We start from the raw sequence: 7,670 nt of genomic DNA, 5'->3' as shown, positions 1-7,670 counted from the left end.
TCCCTGCTTCCAGTTGTCCTGCCTTTCTGAACCAAAGCAATGTTCATCTTATGTATGTTCATTGGTGTCTTGTGTCTCGCTAAAATGTATAAAACGAAACTGTGCTCCGACCACCTTGGGGACATGTTGTCAGGACCTCCGAGGCCGTGTCACAAACATGCGTCCTCAACCTTTGCAAAACAAACTTTCTAAATTAACTGAGACCGTCTCAAATGTTCGGGGTTCACATTTTGGTAACCACGGAGGATTCTGAGTGGAGTGCCCCTGATGTGGACAAATCTCCTATCAGTGCTTGGTACCAGCATGAGCTAACTTTATGGCTCAAACCAATAGGACAATTTGCTGAGGTCTGGGAGCATCCTCTCCGGAGAATCCCTGATCTTCCAAAATTTGGTTAAGATCTAAAGTTTATTTGCTGTACAACTCCCTTCTTTTTGGAGTTTTTCTTGCTTCCAACAAGGAAAGCAAGATTTCCTGCTTCCGTGATGATGTAAGGCAGGTCACTCCTTTATGCAGTTTGAGCTCGATCCCAGCAGGGAAGATGGGTTGAAGTTTTTTCCTGCTTCTAGGATGGTAGGGAGCCATCTTCAGCCTGAGACCCATCCCTAGGTAAGCAGCCAAATTGGGGTTTGTCTTGGCTCACGTTTAACCATCAGCTGGTCTTAATTTCCCCATTAGACCCTTCTGCGATCATATTGTTGGGTTTTTTGTTGTTGTTTGTTCTGGTCTTTCTCCCATCAGATTTGACCAACTGTACCTGACGTAGTCAAATCTGAGTGAGAATTCCAAATTATGGATAACAAAGCCTGTCTAATTTGGCTAAAATTCTATGCAGCTGCAGAAGAGGAAAAAACAACAAAACAAAGAAAACCAGAAAACCACGCACTTGGTCTCTGTGTTTGCTTCCTGTGTTTTTTAAAAAAGTTCTTTCATTTATTTTATTTCACCCTGTACCTCCTTCCCCCATTTGCCATCTGCAGTACCAAAGACTCTACAGAAGGATGCTAATGACTTGAACCCCTTTAAATAATTCAGAACAGGCCGGGCACCGTGTCTCATGCCTGTCCTTCCAGCACTTCGGGAGGCCGAGGCGGGTGGATCACCTGAGGTCAGGACTTCGAGACCAGCCTGGCCAACATGGGGAAACCCCGTCTCTACTAAAAATATTAAAAAATTAGCCGGGTGTGGTGGTGGGTGCCTGTAATCCCAGCTACTCGGGAGGCTGAAGCAGGAGAATGGCATGAACCCGGGAGGTGGAGGTTGCAGTGAGCCAAGACTGTGCCATTGCACTCCAGCCTGGGCAACAAGAGTCAGACTCTGTCTTAAAAAAAAAAAAAAAAAAAATTCAGAACAAAGGCATCACTCGCTCCTTTTGGGGTGCCCTGTTTTCTTTGTGGAGTTTCAAGTCATAGCCAGATTCTTCTTCAGTCTAAAGCTCTGTTTTCGTGTATCGCATGACCTGACCTTTTTGGCTTTGGGGGTACCAGAGACGACCTTGTACTGTGAGAGGATTTGACCTTGGCATGTGTAATTGTGGACAACAGCTACAAAGTTAGGGGTGGCTGAGCACAGTTTACAGGAAGTAGCCTTGGCTGTTTTTTCGTTCTTTTTTTTTCTCGTAGAAAGTTGTTGTTTAATGATCCTAATTCTAGTTTAGAGATGCATTCTTTTTTTTTTTTTTTTTTTTGAAACAGAGTCTCACAATCTCGCCCAGGCTGGAGTGCAGTGGCGCAATCTCGGCTCACTGCAAGCTTCGCCTCCTGGGTTCATGCCATTCTCCTGCCTCAGCCTCCCGAGTAGCTGGGACCACAGACGCCCGCCACGACGCCCGGCTAAATTTTTGTATTTTTTTAGTAGAGACGGGGTTTCACCATGATAGCCAGGATGGTCTCAATCTCCTGACCTTGCGATCCACCCCCCTTGGCCTCCCACAGTGCTGGGATTCCAGGCGTGAGCCACCGCGCCCCGCCAGAGATGCGTTCTAAAGGGCCTTCTCTATTGCTTTTTCTCCCAAAATTAATCATGATTTTGCTCGTCTATGTGTATTTGAGGAACTGAACTGTTGTTTTCATAGGTAAATGAGAGACTAAGTTTTCTCAACTCTGAAGAGAAAGGGCATTTTGCTCCTCCCAGCCGAAAGGCACCCCTGGGTGACTGGTGGGGGCCTCATGGGAGTGTCTGGGAGGCTGATCCCCCACGATGTGCATCGGTCCTGCAGGGAATCTCCAAAAACAATTCATGTTAAAACAGGCTGGTCCAGGAAACACATATAAGGGCTGATCGCTCAGTGTTTGGAGCTCCCAGAGGTCATTGGCCTCTGGAGAGAGAAACTGAGACACGTAAGAGGGTAGAAATGACTCGGGGGTGACACACTGTGGAGGCCTGCCCGCAAGCAGCACGCTTTGATCCACCACACAAAAGCCCTAGTCCACAGCTTAGTTCCTCCTTTTCAGAAAAATAGTGGGGGGCCAGGTGCAGTGGCTAATGCCTATAATCCCAGCACATTGGGAGGCTAAGGCTGCTGGAACACTTGAGGTCAGGAGTTTGAGGCCAGCCTGGACAACATGGTGAAACCCCATCTCTAAAAACAAAACAAAACACCCCCAAAATTAGCTGGGTGTGGTGGCAGGCACCTGTAGTCCCAGCTACTTGGGAGGCCGAGGCAGGAGAATCACTTGAACCTGGGAGGCGGAGGTCACATTGACCTGAGATGGTGCCACCGCACTGCATTCCAGCCTGGGTGACAGAGTAAGGCTCTGTCTCAAAAGCAAAATAATAATTAATTAATTAATTTTTTAAAAAGTGGGAAGCAGATAATCTAAGAATGAGCGAAGAAGAAGAAAATCCCCTTTTGAGCACTCCGTAGGTTTTTTTTTTTTTTTTTGAGGAGGAGTCTCGCTCTGTCGCCCGGGCTGGAGTGCAGTGACCGGATCTCAGCTCACTGCAAGCTCTGCCTCCTGGGTTCACGCCATTCTCCTGCCTCAGCCTCCCGAGTAGCTGGGACTGTAGGCGCCCGCCATCTCGCCCGGCTGTTTTTTTGTATTTTTTAGTAGAGACGGGGTTTCACCGTGTTAGCCAGGATGGTCTCGATCTGCTGACCTCGTGATCCACTCGTCTCGGCCTCCCAAAGTGCTGGGATTACAGGCTTGAGCCACCGCGCCCGGCCACACTCCGTAGGTTTTAAAGCTCCTCTGCTTTGCAGAATTTATGTAAAAATGGAAGAAATATGGTCTTTGTACACATTTACATTAAGGAAAAAGAGCTCTAAGGTCAACCTGCAAACTACAGAGTTCCCAAGTCCTCTTTTTCTCTATTTTCTTTTCTGCCTGTTTTAAATCTGCTGTTATTTATTTATTTAATTTTGGAGACACAGTCTCACTCTGTCGCCCAGGCTGGAGTGTAGTGGCATAATCTCACCTCACTGCAAACTCTGCCTCCCGGGTCCAAGTGATTCTCCTGCCTCAACCTCCCAAATAGCTGAGATTACAAGCACCCACCACCATGCCTGGCTAATTTTTATATTTTTAGTAGAGATGGGGTTTCGTCATGTTGGTAAGCCTGGTCTTGAACTCCTGACCTCAGGTGATCCCCTGCCTTGGCTTCCCAAAGTGCTGGGATTGCAGGTGTGAGCCAGTCAATGTTTCTATTAAGATAAAAACCACTGTTTCTAGCGAACAGATTTTTTTTTTTTTTTTGCATGCAGGTGAATTTGTGTTTATGTCATGGTTAAAGTTCTGAAGTAAAAGCTGTAAGATCTGTGTGTGTGTGTGTGTGTGGTGTGTGTGTGTGTATATTTAAAAGGCCTTTATAATTTCTAGAATTTTATGTTTAATTGGTAATTAAAATACATTTTAATTTCCCTCTAGCACACCAGACTTTTTCTCTCTGTACTTTACGATGTAAATTTTGCTATTTGATTTTCACCTGAGTTGTTGCCTTTAACATGTAAATTTAAGGCTATTTAGCTGACAACTGCCTAGGGTAGTGAAACAGGTTATTAAGAATTTGAAAGTCAACCAGGCTCAGTGGCTGAAGCCTGTAATCCCAGCACTTTGGGGGGCTGAGGCGGGTGGATGACAAGGTCAGGAGATGGAGACCATCCTGGCTAACATGGTGAAACCCCGTCTCTACTAAAAATACAAAACAAATGAGCCGGGCGTGGTGGCATGCGCCTATAGTCGCAGCTACTCGGGAGGCTGAGGCAGGAGAATGGCATGAACCCGGGAGGCAGAACTTGCAGTGAGCCAAGATTGCACCACTGAACTCCAGCCTGGACGACAGAGCAAGACTCCGTCTCAAAAAAAAAAAAAAAAAAGAATTTGAAAGTCTAATATAGGTAAGTAAAGATCTTTTTGAATCTATAAAATGTACTTCTACTGGCATGCCTAATACATCTGTGTATTTATGTGTTGTGTATACAATGTTTCACTGCTGAATTTATTAAGAGCTCTAATTAATTGATTTAAGAAAATAGCCAGGTGCAGTGGCTCATGCCTGTAATCCCAGCACTTTGGGAGGTTGAGGTGGGCAGATCACGAGGTCAGGAGTTCGAGACCAGCCTGGTCAACATGGTGAAACCCCATCTCTACTAAAAATACAAAACAAATGAGCCGGGCGTGGTGGCATGCGCCTATAGTCGCAGCTACTCGGGAGGCTGAGGCAGGAGAATGGCATGAACCCGGGAGGCAGAACTTGCAGTGAGCTGAGATCGCACCACTGAACTCCAGCCTGGACGACAGAGCAAGACTCCGTCTCAAAAAAAAAAAAAAGAATTTGAAAGTCTAATATAGGTAAGTAAAGATCTTTTTGAATCTATAAAATGTACTTCTACTGGCATGCCTAATACATCTGTGTATTTATGTGTTGTGTATACAATGTTTCACTACTGAATTTATTAAGAGCTCTAATTAATTGATTTAAGAAAATAGCCAGGTGCAGTGGCTCATGCCTGTAATCCCAGCACTTTGGGAGGTTGAGGTGGGCAGATCACGAGGTCAGGAGTTCGAGACCAGCCTGGTCAACATGGTGAAACCCCATCTCTACTAAAAATACAAAAAATTAACCGTGTTTGCATCAAATACTTTATTAGGAAAAAAGGAAAGACTAGTCAAATTCTTTTTCAAGTTTATGTAACTTATGTACAATCTTTAATAAATAAGCTAGCAAATTATTGGTAAAGTAATATTAGAAAATGTCTTAAGAATTGCCAGCATGCATTTTTGTTTGCATTTATTGGTCAAGCAATTTCATACTTATCCCTGCCAAATACTATAAGTTGTCAAAATTGGCATAGGGGTTACATAGATTACCCTAACTCTAACCCTAACTATAAACCCAACCCTTGTATAATTGTTCATGTAATTTTTAATAAATAAGACATTGATATTGGTTTAATGAAAATAACTACATCTTGAATTTAGTAAGATTACCATAACTTGTAATCTTGTGGCTTTAGGTGGTCTAGTTCACAGGCCATAAGGTTTGTTTTGGGAAAGGATTGTTACCGTCTTTGTTTCAAAGCTAAACTATGAACTAACTTCCTCCTAAAGTTTGTTCAGCCTACACCCAGGAATGAACAAAGATAGCTTGGAGGTTAGAAGCAAGATGGAGTCAATTAGGTCAAATCTTTTCACTCTCTCAGTTATAATTTTGCAAATGGTGATTCTATAACTTTAAACAATGTCTATTGCAGTTTTCATAAATTTTCTTAAATAATCTAGGTAAATGATTAAAATAATTAGGTAAAGGTAATGGTACAAGTAATTGCAGACAAACTCATCATAATTTAGAATCTAAAGTTATATTAATTTTTTTTTTTGAGACAGAGTCTTTCTCTGTCACCTAGGCTGGAGTGCAGTGGCACAATCTCGGCTCACTGCAACCTCCACCTCCCAGATTCAAGAAATTCTCCTGCCTCAGCCTCCCGAGTAGCTAGGATTACAGGCATGTACCACCACGCCCATCTAATTTTTTGTATTTTTAGTAGAAATGAGGTTTTACCATGTTGGCCAGGCTGGTCTTGAACTCCTGACCTCAGGTGATCTGCCCTCCTTGGCCTCCCAAAGTGCTGGGATTACAGGCATGAGCCATTGCACCCAACCTAAAGTTATATTAAATTAAATAATGGATATTTCATTATTTGGGTATTTTCCAATAAAAATATGTTGTAGGAAAACGTTCTTTCTAAAAAATGTGTGTCCTTTTTAAAATGGTGAACCATTTTTGTCTAATTGAAAGGGCATTTAAAGGTTATATATAAAACAAGGGAAAAGGAACCAGGAAATAAGAGAGATGTAAAGAAAGCAAAAAATAAAGAGTTTTATTTTTTGTAAGAAAGCTTAAAAAGAAGTAATGTAATATGAGAAAGAATCTTGTATGGTAAATTTAGTCTTATGTACAATGACTGGTTGTTTAAGAAAGGGATGTTCAAGACAAACCAGAAAGTCCAAGCATGTCATGAATGGTCTGTGTAAATCACAAGAGGATTTGTAAAAAAAACCCAAAAATTTTTAAAAGTTGTCTATAATTAGGCCGGGCGCGGTGGCTCAAGCCTGTAATCCCAGCACTTTGGGAGGCCGAGACGGGCGGATCACGAGGTCAGGAGATCGAGACCATCCTGGCTAACACGGTGAAACCCCGTCTCTACTAAAAATACAAAAAACTAGCTGGGCGAGGTGGCGGGCGCCTGTAGTCCCAGCTGCTCGGGAGGCTGAGGCAGGAGAATGGCGTGAACCGGGAGGCGGAGCTTGCAGTGAGCTGAGATCCGGCCACTGCACTCCAGTCCGGGCGACAGAGCGAGACACCGCCTCAAAAAAAAAAAAAAAAAAAAAAAAAAAAAAGTTGTCTATAATTAAAGGGAAATGACATGGTCTTTCTATTTTTTTTTTTTTTTTTTTTTTTTTGAGACGGAGTCTCACTCTGTCTCCCAGGCTGGAGCGCAGTGGCCGGATCTCAGCTCACTGCAAGCTCTGCCTCCTGGGTTTACGCCATTCTCCTGCCTCAGCCTCCCGAGTAGCTGGGACTACAGGCATCTGCCACCTCGCCCGGCTAGATTTTTATTTTTATTTTTTTAGTAGAGACGGGGTTTCACTGTGTTAGCCAGGATGGTCTTGATCTCCTGACCTCGTGATCCGCCTGTCTTGGCCTCCCAAAGTGCTGGGATTACAGGCTTGAGCCACCGCGCCCGGCCTGGTCTTTCTAGAGATTGGGCTTGATGTAAAAAAAATATTTGCACACTAAATAATTGGATAGAACAATGAAATGTTCTTAAAGGATTAATTGACTTAATAAATTATAAGAGATTTAATTTTTTAATGCAACGTTCAACTTTTATTGCATCTTGCTGTTTTTGTTTTCTCTCCCCTCTTAAAGGATGCAAAATAGTAATGCTCTCCTTAAACTCATTTTCAGCTCATATAAGTTTTTTTTCCTTGAGTTCTGTTTTTTGTGGCTTGATGCTAACAATATTTTCTTTCTTTTTTTTTTTTTTGAGACGGAGTCTGGCTCTGTCTCCCAGGCTGGAGTGCAGTGGCCGGATCTCAGCTCACTGCAAGCTCTGCCTCCCGGGTTTACACCATTCTCCTGCCTCAGCCTCTGGAGTAGCTGGGACTACAGGCGCCCGCCACCTCGCCTGGCTAGTTTTTTGTATTTTTAGTAGAGACGGGGTTTCA

The sequence above is a fragment of the Trachypithecus francoisi genome, unplaced genomic scaffold (assembly GCF_009764315.1).
Source record: "Trachypithecus francoisi isolate TF-2019V2 unplaced genomic scaffold, Tfra_2.0 Lachesis_group14, whole genome shotgun sequence".
In the NCBI taxonomy this organism is placed as follows: domain Eukaryota; kingdom Metazoa; phylum Chordata; class Mammalia; order Primates; family Cercopithecidae; genus Trachypithecus; species Trachypithecus francoisi.
The sequence above is the reverse complement of the archived record's forward strand: the minus strand, read 5'-3'. Positions refer to the sequence as shown.